This window comes from Stegodyphus dumicola, chromosome 6 (genome assembly GCF_044657685.1).
Source record: "Stegodyphus dumicola isolate Sdum_Otavi_A_Nest chromosome 6, ASM4465768v1".
Taxonomy (NCBI): Eukaryota; Metazoa; Arthropoda; class Arachnida; order Araneae; family Eresidae; genus Stegodyphus; species Stegodyphus dumicola.
The window spans coordinates 51,887,634-51,911,711 of NC_140773.1; the positions used below are offsets into that span (position 1 = coordinate 51,887,634).

The following is a 24,078-nucleotide window of genomic DNA, read 5'->3' on the forward strand; positions in this document are numbered from 1 at the left end:
CATAATTGTGATGAACTGAATGTTCCAATGGAACTCTCGCTAAGCATCTGTGACACAGCCTATTTGATTTCAGGCTTCCCTCAACGTAAGAGCCAACGGTGCATGATTGCCTCTTATCTTCTCATGAATATAAGTGTGTCCTACATACGCAACTGTTTTCTGGTAGTGCTATGAACTCAAATTGGTAACTATAAGATCGGCTAGCTTATTAACGAAGGCACCAGATTACAGATGAGTTCAATTGTATTTTTCAAATAAAAAGTAACTAAGTCAGGATCAAATCAATAATGTTTTTATTCAATCAATAATGTTTTTAATTCAATCAGTAATCGAAATGCTTCTCTTGCAGCCCAGACGGAATGGTAGTTACTGCCGCTGACTGCTGTACCGAAAAGTCCGAGTCCGAATCCTGTACCGAAAAGTCCGAATCCGAATTTTCAAATAAAAAGTAAATAAGTCAGGATCAAATCAATAATGTTTTTATTCAATCAATAATGTTTTTAATTCGATCAATAATCGAAATGTTTCTCTTGCAGCCCAGACGGAATGGTAGTTACTGCCGCTGACTGTTGTACCGAAAAGTCCGAGTCCGAATCCTGGAGAATACATGTATATTTTGTAAATATATTGAGTGTATGCGGCATGATTATACTCAAAATAATACAGGAAATCCTCTGTAGTGGCTTGATGGTAGAGGTGGAGACCCTCGTACTCTTTCCCCTGGGCGCTGTTTCAACATTGGGCGGGCCTGGGCAAAGTTGTATACTGTCACCTGCATGGTACTCAAGGCTCATGCCAAGGATAGACGCAATCTTGTAACGCTTGCCACGATAAAATTCGTGGGATTAATTGCAAATCAAACATTTTCGTAATTAAAATCATTAATTTTTTTCCAATACAATTTGAAGAGTTTATTTAATACTGCAGATTCACTGAAATACAAACATTTTACATTTTGAAATCCTCTGTGCATGCTTGTCTGTTATATAAAATGAGAACAGAACGAATCCTGAAAAGGTCAGAAAGGTGAGATTAAAAACGCAAAATGTTTTTCTAAAACTTGGAGCCAATAATAGGTAAATTATGTCATTTAAATTGTAAACATGAAAAGATAATAAAGAAAGCATTTCTACGTATGCCTGAATCTTATTAAATGAAAACTTCATTAAGGATCGTCTGAAATGTTTCAGGAAAATTTTTATTATTTAGAAGGTAAATTGAAAAAAGTAGTTTTAACAGTTTTATTAGTCATATAAACATACTCTATAGCACTTTAGGGCCTTTATAAATTAGAAAATCCGCATAGAAGCACACAGTTTACCTGTTGACACAAAAAAAAGCATCTTACTGATAACGTTTTGTTTTACTGAGCTGACTGGAGTTTAACAACTAAACATTTCGTATGGTTTGAGAATTGATTAAGGCTAATGATGCAGGTGATAAAATTATTTTCTAGTTTGGGATCTAGTTTTATAATATTTTCTAAAGATATTAAAATAATACATTGATTTAAGAAGTTAATTTTCCTTTGATACTAAAGGCATAGGTATGTTTTGTCTAGGCTTTCTTTTGATATAAATTTATAAAAACATCAAAACAATAACTATGTTTAAGCTAGGCAGTTTTACAAAGCTCAGCTAAGTAATCTATTCTAATTTATGTCCTAATATAAGTTTAAGGATTTAGCTGCGATTTTACTTTACAAAGTTTTCTTCTTAAATAAGTAGATAGCAAATGAAAAATTTATTATTTTCCCACATTTTCTTGTTAAAATGTATGCACTGTAGCAAAAAGCGCATACGTTGACAGCTTGTGACAGAAAATGTGCACAAAGAGTGGGTATAGAACATTCGAATCTTCTAATAATGTGAATCTTAGTAAAAAATTCGAATTTTGTGCATTTTTATTATCTTAATCTTTCTTCTTAACCTAAAAACACGTTAAACATCTTAAACACTGGAAAATTAATTTCATTTGCATACAATAGAAGCTATGATTAAAATTAGAACAGGATTTGTGATTGACTTGGATTACCAAAATTACCTTTTGACAGATTTAAATAACATATTTACTTTCTTCAAAAAATTCAGCATTCGATGTTTATTATTTAGCTATATTAACTCTTTAACTTATCCTTCCCTCCTCTACAGTTTTTTTTTATTTAAAAATATTCTGAGAAAATATTAAAAAACTGAACTGTTACTTTCAAATATATTTCGCCAAATTATATTAAAAAGATAAAAATTAAGATCAATCAGAAATTTAATTAGGATCTTCTTTAATTAAATTTAATTAGCATCTTCTTCATAAATACAAATTTTCTTTTAATTAAAAACTTTTAATTTCAAGTGTTTTTTGTATGTATGTCTGTGCATAAAAGGTTTAAAGAATTTAAAGATTTCAAAAAGTCGAGAATTTTGAGAGATTTATGTTCAGATTCGAGCAAATTTAGAATTAATTCCACCTCTATCAAATAGTAAATCTTGTTCCTTTTTACTTGATGCTGCGATAAATATTGTCCAGCTAAGGTTATAGGTTACAGTCTGCTACTTTAGAATAAGCACTACGAGGATATTTTGCTCGGTAATCCCGCCTGGCTTGCTTCGTACCCCAAGTAACGAGAGTTATGGCAAAATTTGAAATTCCCTAATTGTTGCTTTCTCACTTCATTTCCGTCTAGAGTGTTTCACTTTGTGAAAAGCGCATGAATGAAGGTTGATTTGAACTACAGTCTCACACAGGGTGAAGAAAATAAGTGCTGTGCGATAATAGTGACTGTTATTATAGTCGAAAGTAAAGGAATTTCGGGAAAGTATTTAAATGACAATTTTGAAGGAACAGACTATAACCTGCCTACATTAGTATAGCTATATTCCCCCCCCTTTAGATGCTAAAGAAATAATGGCACTCGATGGTATAATACGTAAGTACTGAAATAATCGTCTAGTAAGATGTGCTGTTACTAACACTTCGTTAATGAAGTACAGAGTTTGCTGTAAACCGCACATTCTTAGAAGAAATTTCAAAACAGTTTGATGAGTTTGATCGTTTTAGTTTTAACTGCCTCCTAAATCATTCATTTTCTTTGAAATGAAAATTTCTTTCTCCATTTTCGTTGTCCTTGGAAATAAGATTAAAAAGCTCTCCGTTCTACATGTTCATCCTTCTTTTAGTTACGAAACTGCACGTATTTTCTAGAAGTTAATTTTTCAAGAAATTTTATCACCTATCAGTAAATATTGCTAGATTGCTTAGATTCCATTTCTAATCTTAATTCTTTGGAAATTTATAGCATATATTGTCAATGTGGTTTGAGATATATCTGCCAAATTAAAAGAGCAGTAAAGTTTCCATAAATTATATAAAACGTTCAGTTGATGAGTTTGATTTTCATGATGCCTTTCACATTCACAAATATTTATCGTGTTTAGTTAACGTATGTAATTCAATCCAGTCCTTCCCAACGCTTTTGAAATTCTGTTATCTAACTTTCTTTACTATATCTGTGGACAGATGGTGCTACCTTGTCGTTCGCTTTACTTCTCTGCTTTTGGTATTATTATGGCCGTTGTCTCTTTCCTTCTTTGAATACTTTCCTTGCTCTTGATGAAAATGCTGCTTGCCATCGAAGTCTAGCAATCGGACGAGTCTTGATAAAAATCTGTGTCAAACACCAAGTTGATTATCTAACTTTATATTTTACTTTGGCGTGTTTCCTTTCTCTGCATATAAATACATACTCGTTTTCTTTTCTACAAATGTCAGAGATCTACTTATTCATAGCAACTGCTATTTTAATGGAAGTGTGGATAAAACTATATTATAAAAACAATTGCACGAAAATGTTTATTGATATGATTGTTCATAGTTTTTGGAGAAACAAAATGTTCAACACGCGAATGCTATCAGAAATAAGAGCATTCAAAGATTACTTTTATCTCCACTAGCAAAGGCTGAGGATTATTCATTCATTGGTTTTATTACATAGAATAGTATTAACGAAACATAAACTATTAATAAAAAGATTAATTTATTTTGTTTTATTGAATGAAAAATACTTCTAAATGTTGAAAATCCGAAACAAAGAGTAAGTAATATTAGCATCAGTAGTGCATTCTTCTTTGGTTAAATTCTTTTTATTACCCTGTAGTTTTTCTTTCTTTGCCCTATGCTTTAGTAATTTCACTCCATATCATCTGAAATATCTAAATGAAAAATTAAATTAAACAGTACTTAAGAAGAACTGCAGATAGAACTGTATTAGGAAACAACAGTAAAGCTCTAGAAGCCACAAGAACGCACAGGCTGTTCGTTTGTCGATAATATCTGCCTACGTGGCAGTAAATGTAGTTGCTTCTTAATTACCGTGCAATTTAAACTAAGGATTTCTAGATCATCATCTAAAAATAATTAACTTCATTTAGAGGTAAGAGTAGGAACCAAAAGGTACTCCTTACAGGTTTTGGTACTTTTATTTTAAATCCAGGGTGAGGTAGTGAAACGTGTAAGCAATGAAAAGTTTAATATCCTTTACAGATTTAAAAAAAATGTAGGATTTTATTGTCAAAAAGTTGATAACAGTATATGTTAAGAACACAAATGCAAAGTTGTCATTCAACCAAACAAAAAAATTTAACTTTTTGGATATCACTGCAGAAAGATGGCCACACTCGTTTTGTATGCATTTTCTGTGTCTCATATTAAAATTCTCACTGACACAGTATTATTGCATGAACATTTTTAATCCGCACTTCTAATTATTGTATGGTTGCCTGATGTCCCAGAAACTCTTAATTTGGATATTTCCATAAACAATCATAATAGGTCAGGTATGGTAATCGCGGAGGCCACTGAACATCCTCATTCTTACTGTTTAGATGTTTTGAAAAAAATATCTTTCAGATGGTTCATTGTGACCCTGGCTATGTTAAAAGTTGGTCCACTTTATTTTTACTTATTTTAATGGAAGTGAGTGTTCTCATTCGCAGCAAATCGTTGAAATTCTCGAATGAGGTAGCTTTCTAGCATTCGAACATAGCGTTGATGTAATTGTAGCTGCAGAGCCATCATCGTCAGTAAAAATTTCCGGTTAATTATTCCATTTATAGAGATAGCACACCAGATTCTAAATTTAATTGAATAATGAGGCCATTCGTGAAGCTGTTGAGGATTGTTGATAGTCCAACAAAGCATGGTCACTAAACTTCCGACTAGATGCAACATGAAGATCACTATCACTTCTTTCACCACATAGGCCTCATCCCTAATTACATTTTAGAAACATATGGTTTGAATGCCCAACTCTTCGTTCTGTCGTCTGCAGTTGACAGTGAAGGAACTCTCCATTCTGCCTATGAGTTAGCCTACCCGAAAACGTTCTTCTGAAAGCGACCTTCATTTTGTCCTTGCTGATGATTATATTAGCTGATTTTATCCTAGTTCCGGCTAATGAGGAGGACTCGACTATTACTTGGTAGAATGTTTAATATTGACAAGGCGTATTGAATAACTGGATACAATTCATGCGGAAAGAAAATCGACTTTAATACGAATATCCAAAAGTAGATTCCCTGCATTCACTAATACTTCATCCATCGACAGTTAAAAGAAAGGATTTCTCTCGTCAAGGAAGAAGATCAGCAACTAAGTAAGGTAAGTTTTATTAAAAATGCAGGCTCAACTCCCGTTGTAACTGATATATTAATAAGCTTACAAAATGTCGATAAGAAAGGACAAGGATCTCCCCAATACCTCGGAACAAAATGCATTTTTATCAGTCAGTATAATTATCAAAAGTAATACCACCAAAAAATTACCAAGAGTAATACTAATATTCTCACAATAAATAGATTTGAAATTTTAGACACTCTCGTAACATCTGAACAAATCCTCACTTCACAAGGATAGCAGAAAACTACAACGGACATGCCCGATGCAAAACCACCAAAACATTTTAACCCTAGATCATTATCGCATGAAGATTTTCTAAGCAAATAAGCCCAAACCACAGCAGATAAACTCTTTGGAAAGAGTAATGGTGAAAACCTTAAAATTTTGCCTCTTACTGCAAAGGACCGCAATACTTTAATATAACTCTTTCATCACAACAATATTTAGCACTGTGTTATTAAAGAAAAGCATAAAAGACCAATTATAGTTGTCATCAGAGGATTTTCTTCGATCATCAACGAAGATAATACTAAATTAGCACTGGTCAGTAGAGGTTCTACTATGCAAAATATTTCACAGCCAAAGCAGAGAAAAACAAAATCACCTATGCTAATATTCCCGATTCTATTACTGTAAAAAGAAACAATTAAGAAAACGAAAGAACTGAAAGGCATTCTGTTATTCTCAATAAGTGCAAAAAATATATGACCCAAAACACAGTCCCACGGTATTATAACTGTGGTGGAATCACCCCTCCGAAAATTGTTACTCCCAACCGCGTAACGTACTCTTTACCGTGCAAAATAGTAGATTGCCCCCATAAAAGGAAATAAGTAAAACCTAAATGCAGCACTATCCAGTCTTGTAACCTAACTTAAAAATAAACCAAATACTAACAAATTGATCAAACCAGGTCTCAATTATTCGCAGGTCATCACGAACCAGATTAATTACCCCAACCCAAGCAATGCTACGAATGAAAATCAAAATATTCCTGCACAGGATAACTATATCACTATAACTATATCACTAACTAGCATGTCCTTAATAGAGCAAACTAGTGCTTATTTATATATCAATTATTAGTATGAAAGGAATGAGTGACATGATAGGGAGAAATACATTCATTCTTTATGATCTCAGTAAAATCAATATCTACACTCTAGAAATGTGAGAACCCTGTAGGCAGAATATACATCCTATTTAAAGTCATGAACGACATTTGTGAATATTCTAAACTTCAAAATTTAATGCTTACACTTTAATGGTTAATTTTGATGCTTAGTTTTATCTCATTTTCTACCTTTGATCTAACGCTTTTTTGAAGTTTTCCTTACTTAAATTTCACTTTCTCGTACGCCCATATTTCGGTTATCCCATTCAAAATTGTATGGTTTTCTGAAAAGAACGTCTGCGTCCACCCACCAACGTCTGCTTGATTTTTATCGCTCTTCTTACTTCCAACCAACCGTTAAGCACCAGAATTCACTTGACCAGAAGCAACGCCTACCAGTTGTCCAATCTGCGTGACTCGTTCTTCAGTCCCTCTTCAATGCTGCCCAGTTAATAACGATCTTAATTATTACTATAATGCATACAAGAGAGTTACTCCCAACTTCTCTGTTTCGTCTACGTTAGTCATAATAAAAGATATGATTAATTTCTTCACGTTATTTTACTCAGGATGAGGCCTCTGACTAATGATACCATTCACCAACTGTCCAATCCAGTACTTTCTAGATGTTCACTGCAAAGTAGTCAGTTTATAACCGGCGATTTGTAACTAAAATTATTTTTAGTTGTAAAAAAAGTTGCGATTATAATGTACAATTTGCGTGATCTGAATGCTTGCAGGGAAATTTAGAGCTTTTGATTTAGAGTTTTACCTTAGAGTGATTGAGGGAAAGCTTCTTAACAAGTAGATTATTTTTAAAAGCTAGCTAAATATACTCAGTTTGGTGGAATTTATGAAAAAGAAAATCAGTTGCTTTACCAACAAAATAGATATACTAGAAAACGCATCTGTTTGAATGAATAAACTAGAAAAATTTTGCTTTATAATTACATGTTGCTAACCAGGTTAATATTTTGGGATCTTCGGCAACAGTAAAATGTATATCTGTTGAAACAATCATTCTCTAAAACTTGAAAACTGTTTTGAGATTCTTCCAGAGCAAAAATAGTGAGTAAAGCTAATTTAGAATTACTGTGGGTTCATAATTCTCTTAAATTTCTGCATATGAGCCAGTTTAGTAATGTTTCAAATGAATCGTCTTTTAATAACACTTCAGTAGAAACAATAATTTGCATGGACGAGGTAAAGAAAACACAGATAACCGTCACAATGACGAAAAATGTCTTAGTTAGAGAAATACTCTAGAAAGACCTCGACATTAATTTTGAGAAAACAAATTTAATGACTGAAAACATACGTTTCACTCACGCTATCGAGTATAAAGTTTTATAGGAAAAGATACAGGCACTGTGGGAAACAAGCAACTGCATTCTCTTTTAATTGCGTATTAAAAATTCATTTAATTTGCGTGACAAATTTATTCAAATTTACATTCGTATCCATCTCATTTTATAAGTTTTATACTTATCTGCTCCTTAACGTTCTGGTACTCATTTAATCCAGTAGTTATTGTAAGGGAAAGCATAATAATAACTCATCACATGTAGGATGAATATAATATTTATTCACTGAGAAATATTCTTTCTTTGCGATCCAATTACGATTTATAAACCAGAAATGTTTTATTTACCTACACTGATGACATCTCTGCCAGTAATAATTGCAATGGAATTGGAATACCTATCCTAAATGCTTTAATTTTGATAAAGGTAACAAAGAAGACACCAAAGTTTGACCTATAAATTTACAATCGTAACAAGGTGACTTCAATTTCAAAACAATTAAACCAATTAATTGTAATTCTAATACCTTCAGAGAAATTATTGCTAACATTATTAATGATCAAAAAAGAATACAGAATATTTGTAATAATAGCAATGATTTTATAAAAGAATTAGATTATTAATTAAAAATACCAAAAGATTACAAGATTCCACGTAATTGCATTAACAAACAGCTACCTAAAACACAGTTGTCAATTTCACAATTATTTTCACCAACAAAATGCTATTTTGCATGATAGTCCATACCTAGGCCATTATGGCGCTATAGTTTGGATGTTTTTCACACGATTAAATTAGGCATTCTTATCAAAAGTTTAACATTGGTTTTGATTTATATTGCATTGACTAATGTTTTCTATCTCTTTTATTAATAAAATGGGACTAGTTCAGCTTTTAAGTCTCAAGAAAATCACTTACGTGAGTTCTATATTCTGTAACATATGACAAATTCTTTCGTTTTCGGACTTTATTCTTTTCTAGATTGCCTATAATTTATATCAATTTTTCTAAATTCTTCTTTTGCATTCAATAAGTTTGCTAAAAATGATTAGATACAACCATTTCAATTTTTTAATTTATTTATATTATATATATACAAATTTATATTTATTTATTTATATATATTAATTTTGAGTTACCTATTTTGTATCCTACAGTCACAACTGATGTGAAAGATGATTTACTGCATGGAATATTTCTTAAACCATCTATAAAGTTACTGAATAAAATCTGAGTTTCTCAGTTCTCGAAATGCAGTTAAATTAGTAAGAAATGAGTTAAGGTCACCTATGACATGAATTATGTAGCCTTGCATTTATTGTGAACAGGTTGCTGTGGATTAGAATTCTTTGGAAGCAAGAGAGATTGAAAAATATGCAACGCCTTCACCGGGAATCGAGCCGCTGGCCTCTCAATTATGCACTGAGCGTGCAGACCACTACACCATGAAGGCTCGCTAAGAAGGCGGGAGAAATACCTTATATACTCTCCCTTTTAAAAGGCGACTGGAGGTTTTAGGGGACCCAGTCGCCAAATCCTGGGTGAAGAGAATCATCATCCAACAGCCTTTTTAATTCGGGCGTCACTGTAGAGACATTAGCATTTGTTTGGAAGCAAGAGAGATTGAAAAATATGCAACGCCTTCGCCGGGAATCGAACGGTGGACCTCTCAATTATGCGCTGAGCGTGCAGACCACTACACCATGAAGGCTCGCTAAGAAGGCGGGAGGAATACCTTATAGCTCTTGCTAAAGAGTGTTTCGAAATTTTCGACTTATCAGAGGCCAAACACGACACTTTGAATCTTTTTCAAAAATTTATAGTATTCTTATTTTATTTTAATTCCTAGAGCCTGTTCACTTACATATACTAAGGAAAATGGCTTTTCTACTCATTATCAAGAGATTAAATTACAGAAAATTGTAAAACAGAATTTCAACGTGAATAAAATGGAGTTTTCAATATTCAGATATATTACATACACAAGCGTATATCATTATTAGAACTTAGCAGTATTTTATAATATTAAACGAGTAACCTATTTTGTTGTTAGAAACTCATTACGATATTTACGCCAAAGTTAAATTATTTAGGCCTTGAACTTTGGTTCAATGTTGCCACCTTTTACAAATATTGCTGAAAAATTAACCTTTGAAAAGTGTTAAATTAAAAGTGTTATTAAAAGTGCTGTCATACAAACTAAAAGGGGATTTTTGGATTTCCATATATTTTGGCTTTGACGGAATGCTCGATGTTGATTGTTGTAACATGCTCAGTAGGCAACCTATCTCGAATTAGTAGAGATGCCCACAATTGTTTTCTAGTTAAATTCAATAGTTCAGTAGATCTTACTATTTGATTTCTCCAAATAGCTAAATGTGTGCCATAGGAGATCTTGAAAACTGAAATAGGAGATCTTGAAAACTGAAATGCATTTCCGCTGACGAAAGTACCTAGTAAAGAAAAGATCAAGAAAATGAAAAATGACTCAGTCCCTTTAAATACGAAAAACTTAGAAACAAACCGAATTAATTATTTAGTAAAAATCCACTGTTTTATTCAGCAGCATTTAAAGCAATGCATTTGATTTCACAGTTTTTTAGTAGTATATTTTAATGAATAGAAGGAATATAATATTAGAAATAGGTAATGTCCTTCATACTCCATCCTTACACAGAAGAGGAGAACAGAAAAGTTTAGTTTAAAGATACAGAGTTTACGTACTTTTATTAATAAAACAACTCTGCCTATCTTTCGCATACACTTTTTTTTACCTTAAAAACTTTTTTATTTGTCTTTCTGTTTAGACTCTTTATCAAAACTTGTTTTTCAGTGCAAAAGAATGATTGATTATGAAGTTTATTTGAGAAAAAGTTGATAAGGTCTTCCGTTTTCTTTTCTTAAGAACCTGAATAACAGGCCGTCTAAAGTTTGCTTTTTACCTCCTTCCAAAATATATTTGGAATAGTTTTACCACCCAATAGATATCTATTTGCATGCAATTACTGCAAAACTTCATTTTTTTGTGAACTATACACTCGTATGTGCGAATACGGATTGTTTTCTATCTTCTAATTTATATAAAAATGGATATTACTTTAATCCCTATTGTAAGTGACTTAAATAAAATGAAATGACGTAGTTGAGAGCACTAGTTCTCAGTTGACGTTTTTTAAAAATTGGATTTCGAGAAATTGTGTACTCTGATTAATGTGCCATTTAGATTATTTTCTGTCGAGATTTATTACAGTCATTTAGATTATATTAGATTATTTAGCCATTTATATTATTTTCTGTCAGATAAGAAATGCGTCTGCATAATTCTGCTGTGAGCTGCTGTGAACTGGCATTTAACGAAATTTATATACATGGAAATTGTATTTTGAATAGTTTTCCTTACATTTCAAAACAACATTCTAAATGCAGTTTTCATTTGTTCCTTTAAACACTCATCGATGAATACATATTTAAAAATGACAATATGATATTTTGTGGCTCAAGTTATTTGAATTTTAAAGACAAAGCCTTTTGTGAGAAAAAGTAAAACGGACTGGAAATCTGGTGTTAATTTGTCCTTTGTTTTTTAATTAAGTATTAAAAAGCTATGTTTATCACTGATTTTTAAACAATCATCCACAATGAACTAAAACAAATAATCGCACATTATACTAATGTAGATATAAATCTAATCGGTGTACGATTTTTTTAAAAAGATTTTAATGGAGATTACAAAGACAACTGTAGAGAAAACAAGAAACATGAAAAAGAACAGTGAAATTAAGAAAGAGTCCACAGTGTAATCTATAAATCTGTTTTTTAACTCGCCTCCCAATATCACTTCTAGAGTGATCCAGGATTAAGTGCAGGTCAACGACTCAGATGTGAGGGAACCATTTCCCCGCGAAGGTGTACGAAATAATCATAGAAAACTACCAGTTTTTGTAAGATTGTTTCTATAACAAAAGCTGCTAAAAGAGAAGCCTGTAGAATTGTTATGTTATTTTTAAGCAGGAGTACGTGGAAAATGAGCAATGCCCTCGCTTGGAATCGAATCTGGACCCCTCGAGTACGCGCCAAGTGTGCTACCGTTACACCACGATGGTATGCTAAAAGAAGGGGGAAAATATTTTATATGCTCTCCCTTTTAAAGTGCGATTGGTGATTTGGAGACCCAATTGCCATATCCTGGTGGTGACGAATTATTTCGGGCTCCACTGTAGATTCATTAGGTTCTTTCGAAGCAGGAGATATGAAAGATGCACAGTTCCCTTGTCGGGACTCGAACCTGGACCTCTCGAACATGCACCGAGTGCGCTATCGCTACACCACGAACACATGTTGGAAGGAGGGAGAGAATACCTTATAAGGCATTGTAAAAAATATGATAAATTTGTCATTCTAACAGTTGCCTTATTCAGTAAAAAATAATTTAGGTTTTAATATGAGTGCTTTAATTTCGAAGATATCTGCATAATTATTAATTCTTTAATTTCGAATTTACATGTGGTTGCATATCTATTTACTGATGAGGTGTTCTGATGATAAATAATACGGTAAGAAAGAGAAAAATTTTATTTTAGAGTTAATTGTATCTCTTTAAACAACGGGCTTTGCAGCTGACAACAGTAACAATAAGAGTTCTGAATAATACTCGTACTTTTGTAAAATAATAATCGAAAAACATCATATTACAGTTTAACACTTCGGAAAGTTTACTTCTAAAATTAAAAGAAAGTAAAGACAATTTTTTTAAAAATTAAGAATTACAAAAATCATAGTATTGAAAAGAAACTGTAATCTGAACTTGGTATGCGATTTAAGTTTAATATATCAAACTGTGTTCAGCTAAGTAGTTAGGATACCGCCTTTCCCGCAGTTTGAAAATTAGTTCCCTCTTTTAAAATATTAAAGACACTGAACATAAAATCTTATATTTAAAATGATATATCCGGTGATTCATGTGGTATTACTTCATTAATTTAATGCACCGTGTCGACTTGTACATTTACTTTGTAATGGGAAGACTTAGTTATTCAAGACATAGTTACATTTATTTCACTAGCGAAATAAGCGAGTAGTTTTGCAAGAAAATATTAAAGTGGCTCTATTGTCGCTTTTGCCAAGGAAGAAAACATGCGAACTAAAAGTAAACCAAATCTCGAATATTCGTTTTCAAGGTGTTTAAATAACAACATTAATAATTAATATCAAAACAACAACAATATAACACCGAAAATAGTAAAAATGTTATTCATCATAAAATTTGATTTAAATTCTAATTTAGAACGCACTAAATAGACAAGTCTCTGATCTAGAGCGTTTTACCTTATTTCTTTCAATAAAGAATGCGTCTGACATTTGTTTGAACCTGAAGATGCATTGTATTCTTTAAGAGTAAATCACTATGTAATGTACCATAGTTCAGCGGAAGTCAGGAGATCCTACGGGTCATTTTAAAGTACATGTGTATACGTGCAGAGAAAGAAATAAGAAAGGGAGTGAAAGAACATGCCGTCGCAATTCGATAGACGGATAAATCTCAAGTGTGCGACTCTCTCCGTCCGAAATAACCGGATGAGATGTTTTATTAAATTTCGATCTACGCAGCGAGATGGTTCACTCTTCTGACATCTGCGACAGGGCATATAATTTTTTTGCCTTCTGGAGGCGGAGATATGAAGAAAGATTGTTAGAGTATTGGGCACAGAGTATTGCAAACAGTTCTTTTAAAGGAGGGAATGAAGGAATGATAACGTCCTTTTTGCTTGCATTGCTTGACTTGATCTCGCTCATGGCCAAACTGTTGGCTCACTCTAAAGATGGATGTAATCGCTTTGTAGAGTGTGTGTTTGAAAGGAATCTTGAAAATCGCAAAATCCGCATTTTCAATTCTGTCAAAGAGAATTTTCAATTTGCATTCTGTTCAAAGAGATCTTAAACACAAAAGATACAATAATATTATACCATGCACAGTCTTTTTCTAATAATTATGCTTTGCGTTCGTCATAAATTTTGCGTTTGCGAAAATCAAATAAAATACGGGGATGAATTATCATATTGATCTTTTATTTAGCGGAGTAAATAAATCTTGAGATTTGGTTTTTAAAATTAATATCATTTACATATTTTTATTCTTACTTTTTGCGCACATGCAATAGAACACGTAATTTTTATAAAATAAAATGAAACATGGCTTCCGAATTTGAATTGCGTATAGGACCTTAAGATATCCTCATAGAAACGTCGGTGGAAGATGTAATCGGATTTTACGTTGACCGTAGTATATCATCTCAATTTTTATTGAAGATAATTTACCGAAGAAAATTTCTTTAACCAAATGTATGGACACGTCTGAAGAATGGGAAATGGAACCATTCTCCAGGCTTCTGCATCCAGGCCCTCTCATCACAGCTTTATTTAACGATTTGCTCAGTTTTGTTTTCCGTTCGCCAAGAGTGTGACCGTCCGTTTTTTTACTTACAGTGGAACCGCTTTGTTCGATTTTTTCGATCATGATATAATTAAACTTCCACAGGAGATTGGATAATGACATGTAAATTGTAGTGTAACCGATACAGATGCCGTAGAATTATACAAAATGGTTATTTTAGTAAACTATTTTGAAGAAACACTTTGTTTGCTTTTGAATCTTTCCTTGGAGAGAAACATTCCTAGAATTGACGTATCGCTAGCCATTGCCTTCACACTCTTCTCCCAAAGGGGTTTTGAGAAAAATAGGAAAAAGAATCATATTTTTATAGCTTAGTCTGTATTAGTCAACTTCTATATATAAGGTCATATTTAAAAATTGTTATTTTTAAATATGAAGTTATAAAATGTGGCAGAAACGTATCATTTATGGAAAATGCTAGATGTTGTTAATAAGTATGGAATTGAAGGCTATTTTGTTTGGAAGGAAATCTTTTGTAAGAATTTAATACTTTTATTATAATTAGTTTGTATTTGCATTATAGATAGAGAAAATTATGAAAACCCGCAGTCACTGTTCGTTGCCAGAAACTGAGATTAGTCGAACAATCATCAGCATTCAATAAACTTATTCTATCGACGTCATTAAATTAAGCTATTGTTGAAGCTATGAAAATCTGGTTACCCCTCTAAATGACAATATTTTTCATAAAAGATGCTCATAATAACATAATACATATTTAAAATAGTTATCATTCTTTTCTATGAAACCTTGTGGTACGGCTCAATGAATACGAAAGCATTCTGTGCGGCTGGATGAAAACAAAATCAAACAGCAGTGTAGGAGAAAGCTGTTTCACGCTTAGCTAGTTGCGCAAGTTTAATCTACTATATGAATTAAGATAAATAATCTTCACCACGTAATTATATTGTAACACTCTCCTAGCACTCTCAAAATATTGCAATGTTAAAAAACGTTCCCCTTCCACGTGCCAATGGGCAACAGCTTGAACAATTTTCTGACATGCATATGTGTCCCCAAGCAAAGATAAATGGATTTTATACAGAGAACATAAGCATTCATTACGTAGAAAACTTTAATTTCAAAACTTATGTTTTCTAGAAAGTTTCATCTTGCAAGTAGCTTTTTCTCAATCATTAAGTTCGCGTTTTAATTTGTAAAGAACCTATAGTAGATCTAAGAAAACTCTAAAATTTTGTGTCAGGTCTCATGTTTTGTGAGAGAAATAAATAAATATTTTCATCCAAACACTGTTATCCTGTCAAATCATACTTCGTTTTCCCATTTAGTAAAATTTCCACCACTCGGTACCAGGCGAGGGAAAAAATAAAACATTTCCGCCTAGAGCGAAATTAACTTTTTGGAAATTTTAACATTCACCTGAATTTCTAAATATCACTTAATTATCCTGAATTTCAAATCTCACTATTTAGTTATGTTTGTCTAGTTCACTTGAATTGTTTCTTCTCCAAAGAATAGAGGTTCTCCATGTTATGTCACTAAAATTTAAGTATAATGATATTTTACATATGTTTCAAAATAAAGTGACTTATTTAACTTAATCTCTCACTGCAGCCAAAAGAAAGAGAACTAAGGTATCAAACTTAAAAAAAAAAAAAAAAAAAAAAAAAAAAACTGAAACTTCTTGCACTGCGTAGAGAAACTGCGTGATTGATCTAACCCTAAGTTAAATCAATAAACGTACCCTTGAAGACAATTTACTGAAATAAAATTCAAAATTCCCACTTATTAAATCAATAACCTGAAAATAAAGGAGAATAAATCTTTGCTGGTGCTTGGGTAATACGAATGCTATCTTCAAAAAAGAAAATACCATTTCTTTTCATTCACATAAACTAAATACTCAATCAATTACATAAATATCTCTAGAGATAACAACCGGTTCATTTCCCTTAATTTACTACTTCACAAACACCAGCGAGGATATTTTTTGTGTAATTGTTCTTAATCTAATTAATACTAATATTAGTAACTGATCAGTTTTGTTGAAGTGGTTATATAAAAGTTTGATTTGAGCTGTAATTATCATATTTAATTTTGGTATTGTTATTCTTCTTAACTTAAAGGTGAATTTGATTTAATTCTTTTAATCTCTGTCTAAAAAAATTTAATTTAGTTTTGTTTGGGTTTAATGATCGTTTGTTTGGGTTACCTTCAAGGTTATTAATTTTTATTTTTAATTTTTAATCTTAAATATTTGTTTTGTTACCCTAGTTTGGGGTTTAAAAATTAATTGCTTTGTTTTGCTACTTTAGTTCTGTTCAATTTTACCCCACTTTCCTGTAAAGTTATTCGAATCTTTATTTTCTGACTCAGGTGGTAATTTCGATAATTTGTAGTGAAGCAAAACTTCATATAATAATAGAAATGTATTCAATATATAGAATTTGTTTAAAACTAGTTTCTTCTCTGCGTTGTAAACAGCATTACATTCTTTTATTTATCAGTAGTTCCTTTACGATTTGGAAAACGTGTGCTGGGGTGCTAGTTTTGGAACCCCGAAACGAGGGTAGCAATTTGTGGTTAGGTTGTAAATTTGACAAAATTAGTGGGGCAAAATTAGGGTTTTCAGCTTTTGTCCCTCTTAATTTGGGACTGTATGATGAGGCTAGCGGAATAAGTGTACGTGATGGGGGTTATGTTGCTGACCTGACCCGGTGTCCTTGGACTGCAGTAATGGAGGTGGAGTGAGGAATGGCAATTTCTCGGAGCCTAATGTCTACGTTTCCCATAAGAGGCACCTCTGCTCGTGTCTTCGCCAAGTACGAGAATTGCCACCGTGAGAAGAGCAAGCGTCGGCAAGAGATTCGAAGCTGAGACATCGTCCCCAAAACACGTGCTTAGAGTCGCAGAAAGACGTGATAATGGCCGCCGTAGTAAGAAAAGCAAGAACAACTACGCAGCTAGAAGATGCACCAGAAGGAAAGAAAAGATTCAATTTAATTTCCTGTCCTGCATTTCCTTATTATATAATTTTTCTTTTTACAGATTTTTTTAATTGTAAAATTTATGGAAATCTTGAAGATTGTGATCAAGAGAAACCCAGTTTCTGCCACCTGTATCGAAGAGAAAGGAAAACTGATATTAACCCAATCGCTTCCCGTGCGGCCAGTTAATATTTTCATTACTATTTTTTAATCAAAAAGAGAGAGCTATTTGTTAAATGAAAATTAAAGATTTGAAAATACCTGATGTTAATTCTGGTTTGCAGTGACCAGCTAATTTACTGAGTTAATATGTGAATAAAGAACTTCTCTCAGCATTAACCTTGTCCTAATTTAATTCATTCCGGTGACGTAAAGCTCTACTATTTTTCTTTGCATTATCTTGTTTCAGATTTGTATTATAATAAATGAGTGTTGAAATTTTGCCATGTACTGTGTCTCCGGTTTCAACCGATCTTTGTAGTTTACGCTAGATTCTCATGCGATGTATTTTACAGAAAAATACTTTACCGTGCGTATTTTGATATGTCTTTTGAATTGGGAAATAAGCCTTCTCCCCACTGGTTACTTACAATATTTATTTAATAAAAAAAAAGGTATATTTTCTTCCGTACTAAATTTTGTTCCTTCCACATGATTAAATTCTGAAATCTGTTATTTAGCTACATTTTATATATTTTTAACAAACGTTCGATATTTAACTTTACTTACTTAGCTTGTTAATTTAACTGTTAGACTTACACTGGACACCCCCAAACTAGGTTCTTGTCTTACAAAATGTTTTCAATGTTCATTTTATTTATATGTTACACACTTTTACCCTGTTATTACCACACACTACCTATCGGCAGAAGTAAGATTGCTGAAAACTGATAGTTCAATCTCGGATCCCTTCTTAGTGAACGGACTGCTTGCATGCGAAATTTCCCTATGTTTATCGTGAGTATAGCCAACTTCTCTTCAAAACGTCGCTCATAAATGTATTTCTTCCCTTAGACAAGTAGTAGACTTTACTAAATAATCCAATTAAATGCCAATTTGGTTTTTGGTTACTGTTGTTTTGTTACTCATACTCACTTGTCTAACATCCTAAGCCCACGAAATTTCTCGTGGCAAGGAGAAATTTCGTGGGCCCACCACTTTTCCCTTCCACCAAACCACACGAGAGGACTTTCGGCTCATCGCATATTAGAGTGTCACCATACTGCACCGACACTATACATTTACAAACATCCATGCCTTCTCCAGGATTCGAACCCGGGCCCTTCGGCACGGCAGTCCGCAACGCTAACCTATTGGATGGCTGTTAGTTTTTATGAAATAATTGAACAGACGTAGCTTCTTTATCAACTTATACATTTTAAATTAATTTTTTATAAAAATTACCTTCAAATAAAGTTTTGAATTTGATAATTTATGAGTTTATTAATATATAAATTTAAAAGAAAATTGAAATCTGGTAATGGTGTGATGAAAGGGAAGACAGTGTCAGTTTTAAAATTTTAGCAATAAATTAATGTCATCAGAGGGAAAAAGAAAACATTAAATGAAAGAATGTGCCGTTTGCAATTCGATAGAAGGATAAAATTCAGGTGGGTAACACTTTTCATCCTAAATAACCGTTAACATTTAATAATAAACATATAGCCCCTTTTTAATGCGTACATTTTTATTTCTTTTTGCATAATATTTAGCTTCAAATAAAATTTGAATTTGGTCATTTATGAATTTTTTAAGATATAAATGGCAATAAAAAATAAGTAAAGGTATAAAGAAAGCATGAACAATTATAAAATTACCTAAAGTAATAATCTGGCGTCGTTAATTTATGAAGGCTTGTATCCTCTCAAAGTGCCTTTTCGTAATTCTAACCTTGTATTGATTAATTTAAAATCAAAAAAATATTATAAAAAATTGTTTCAATGCTCTTGATAATAGAACATTCAAGAAAGTAGGTTATGTACCCCTCTAGTTACACTATTGTTATTGTTATATTGCAGATCTTATATATATATATCTATCTATATATATATGATTATATTGTTATATTTGAGATATTATATAAATATGCAATTATATTGTTATATTGGAGAGCACAGAGAAGAGAGATTAATGCAACTAAGAAAAAATGAAACTAAATGCTGTGAAATTGAATAACATTGCGTCAGGATACTACATAGGTTTTAAAGCCTTAGGTTGTAGGGTTTATATTTATTTTAACTAACATTTATTTTAAGTTTAAACTATCTTTCCTGGCAAGCCTTACTTTCCCCTGGACTTGCCAATGCCAGAGTATGTAAATTTTAGTAGAACGCGCAAGGATTCAAATTGTCAGCGAAGTAATCTGAGTTAAATAGAAGGGAAACGAGTTCGAAAGTGTGCTTTCTTGCTTCACGAGCGTGGAGGTGGCTAGTTAGAAATTGAAGAACCACGCGTTTCGGCCTGTGTGCTTGTCTCGGCAGATTGTTAAATCTTTCAACGTAATATTCAGAAGTTTGCTGTATTATCAGCGGTATCTTAGAACGCGGTTAGGTTAGTTACGTTTAGAGAGCCTCGTAGTTAGTCACTTGTTATTATTTCTTTTTAGTTTCTTATCTTTATTTTACCGCCGGATCAGCGAAGTTTGTGAGCGTCAAGAGCACGCATTTGTAATTTCTAAAGTTGAATAAAAAGGGATTTAAACCCTTCTCAAGACTTTGTCTACTTTCCAGTTCTTAGCAGTCACCACTATTGTTGCGTGCAGGTTGGAAGCGCGCAACATTACAAGGTTATTAGCCATAGGTTTATAACATGAGGTTATAAAGCCTTCCGTCGTATATTTATTATAAAAGCCCAATATTCTCAATTAGATTCAATAAAACGTGAAATAAATAAGTTTAAATAACTTCATTTGTGTTGTTTCTATTTATATTGTGTTATTTATTGTGATTTTTAACATTTAAACTTCCAAAACGTGATTTTAAAGCATCATAAGTACAGAAACCACTGGCTGCATTTATTTAAACTGTCATTTTTTCTTAAACCAAACTGTTAAAAACAAATTCTTTAAATTTGCTTAAAGAAACAAGTGCCAATCAGATTTTTATTGTTACATCTTAAATTCTGTAATGAATATATATCCTATAGTCTTTTGCGAGAAATTTCCACAGAATTCTAAACGTTTTACAAAGGAGTTAGCCTTCCATTAAGTTATTAATATTCAAATTCTTAAATACCATCAATTTACAGAATGAAGTTTATTTGAAAAACGATTTTGAATGGAAGAATTCCTGTCGATTTTCTGGTTTTCAAATTATATATGAACGAACGTATTACTTGCTAATTTCTCAGAAATTTGTGTTAACTTGCTATATATTATTCCAAAGAATTTAACGTGCTAAAAGTTACTAAAATATTAACATGCTAAAACATAGTTGAGGAACGGTACTTACCGTTACATGAAATAATTCAAATAAATATCTACAAATACATAATACAGTAAACTACATCTGTTTAGGAATAAAGTTTAAAGCATTTGAACAATAAATAATGGAAATCATTGTAGATTGTACTCGTGTGTCCTCAAAACTAAAACTGTACGAATATTATATATCCTCATTATTAATTCTTTGTAGGGAATCCTTATTCATTACTCATACACGGTTGCTAACCTGTAAAACTCTTTCTGTTCTTCAATAAAATCGAGTGATTAAATAAAACTTTTGAAAAAAAAATTTCGTAAGATTGGTATAAAGAATGAATAAAGGACATTTGAGACAAATTATATACGTATTTAATACGAACTCTGTAAAAATTTGACTATTTTGGGATGTGAAATTTCACACATCTCAACAAAAGTGGTTTTAAAATGCAAAAATCTGGAACTCAACAAACACAAATAAAACCAAGCATCTTGCAGAATGATCCGCAAGTAAACACGAAAGTACTTTCTTGGCGGAACTAATGAATTAATATTGTGGAATTAGTGACATATTGGCCTGTAATCTAGGATTTCTTGTAACAAAAATGTTTTAAAACAATTAAACTAATTGAATTAGATTTCTGATAACAGTCCTATAAATGCTACCAAAGCGTAGGTGATTTCCTCCATTTCGACAGCTATTAGACATCTTTCCTGAGGCCTTTTAATTTTAAAAGAGAAGAATCAGGTATATTTTTAACAATGTGTTTTTAACATTAAATATTAGCTTTCAAGAACATATTTATTTATTGTAAAGTTTCGAAATTTTTCTTAATTTTCACAACTAGTTACTAAAAAAGATATCATCATAGAAATTTTTCGTCATGATTAAAAAATAAATAGAAATATATTTTTAATTATTGCAAAAATTTATTCAGTAATATACGCATATTAAACACAATAACAGTTCTGAAGGAAACTGCTAAGCATTGTGGAAACTTAAATTCTTTCATACAAGTTTCTAGCATTTAATATCACGATTCAAATGTTAAATATTATCATAAATACATAATACATATAATACACATTGCATTTCAAAAATGCTCAGGCAATGTCTCGGAAAAGACAAAGAGCAACAACACTTTTCATTTTTTGGAATGACTTAATTTACTCCATGAATATAAAAATTAAATTAGTATATAAGGAATATCGCTTAGCCATGTATCATATCTTGTTTACATCCGTCAGCTGAGTTAGAAAGCTACTGAGGGTGTATATGTACCTCCCTCAGTAGAACTGAAGAGGATGTAAACATAGACTGAGAGAGATTATAAAAGATTGCTGATGTTTACTAAAAATGAGGTTACAGAATTATTAAGGTTTTTAAGGAAGAAAAATGAACCCAGTGACACATTCCCCGGTATCGAACTCCGGACCTCCAATTGCAAGCCTGTCCTGCTTCCAGTTACATCGTGAAGGCACGCAGTAAGGAAGGAGAAAATTCTTTACATGATTTGAACTAACTTTTTAAAGATTAGTCTTTGGTGAAAGTTCTGTTGAAAAATTGTTCGTTGAAAGATGAGAGTTTGGATAAGCCTCAAGTTTCCATATAAAGCAATTGTTAACATGCTTATACATATATAAGTAATATTATCTATTATCTGCAGTAATGTGGTGTTGCATAACTTGTTATAACTGTTAATATATTAACAATTATTAACACATGTTTTCGACATTTCTTATTTACTTTTATTTTATGTTCATTAAGCGAACTCAGTGTTAGCAAATTTCAATAAAAATGTTAACTTTTTTTAAACCCTTGGAAGTTAAGAAGCTGGTAGTTGATACAAGTAGAATTATAGGCTAAACCTCAAACGGCCACTGTGATAAGTTACATTAATTATCATCTTTAACAGTAATTAAAATTCGTCGCCAATTATTTAGGTACATTCTTCCATGTAAACTAGATAGCATAATTCTTCTGTTTGCGTGGCTCGGTAAAGTTGATAAGATTTGAGTCGAAATCATGGCACGTGCATCTCAAGAGAATACTGTCAAGTTTAACAAGCTGCGGAAAATCGTCTTTAAGCCAGAAATACTTTAATAATTGTATGTGTGATTCCAAGGAATAGAGGAAACTGACTCATGTATTTCATTAAGAGGGAGGGTTCCGAGATGACTAAAATCTATGAAGGAGTGTATTAATTACTTGAAATTCTGAAAGCAGTAGATGTTATTCAATATCTAGAATATATATCCTTTCCTTATACATATATATATGAATGATACAGAAATCATATTATAAACACACAGCAACTGTATTAGGGTTATATAAGTGTTCATCCGATAATTATAGATAGTTGCCTTGTCTAAAATTTGTTTTCTGTTAGATGGTTAGCGTTTAAATAGTAATATAAATAAACTACTAAAAGAGATTTACCGATGGAAGGTAAATTTTCAAAAGAGAAGTTCTTTTTCATTTTGCCGGACTTAAGGAAGATATCTAGATTTTTGGCCATTTTTAAATCTTTCAGTAAATTTAGTATGTTGTATGCGGAATCAATTGTAATCTTACTATACAACGTTTATCTTAAGCTTTTATAAGTGGGAATACAAAAACTTAAAAATGAAGTATTTATATCTTCGAAACTTTATAATATTTTCTACTTTATGGTAAAAAAAAAGTTTTTTGCTTGAACCTGAAAACATTTAAAATGATTTAGAAATATACAAATAGACCAAGGAATACATTTTTCTCCACGTGTTCATCTGCGTGTCTAATAATGCCTTCGTGGAGACAATATGCTCTATTATATTCACAGAGTTAGGAAAATATATTGCTCTCAAACAAATGGTGTGAAAACTTTAGTGTTCCTTCCCAAACGGTATAAAACTATTTGCAGATGAGAAGAGCCACTGTGTTTGGTGAGGGTGACCGTGACGTCATCGATCCAGATTTTTTCATTAATTATATGAAAAATGTATATAAATTTGTTTTGCCTTTTTTCTAATATTCTCTATTTTGCTCTAAATTCAGATTTCGATCATGCGTGATGCTGTAAAATACAAAAAAGTGCTCTGGGCGCCAGTTATATTTTATCAATTAAGTTAATTCGTACTGTAAAAGGTTTAAGTGTAAAATAACGTTTGAAAAATCAAATTTCAATGGTTTG

The 24,078-nt window shown here is 31.9% G+C and overlaps 1 protein-coding gene and 1 long non-coding RNA gene across 2 annotated transcripts in view; one reads left to right on the forward strand and one right to left on the reverse strand.

The window, feature by feature from the left end:
* The window catches only part of LOC146996744 (uncharacterized), a 68,713-nt gene extending 67,687 nt beyond the window's left edge, over positions 1-1,026 (forward strand). The window contains exons 2-3 of the long non-coding RNA XR_015041638.1: positions 350-448; positions 537-1,026. This is a non-coding gene — a long non-coding RNA (uncharacterized LOC146996744). The remainder of the gene's footprint in view (positions 1-349; positions 449-536) is intronic.
* LOC118188680 (CD166 antigen homolog) overlaps positions 1-24,078 on the reverse strand; it is a 622,864-nt gene that overhangs the window by 348,834 nt on the left and 249,952 nt on the right. The window lies entirely within an intron of this gene.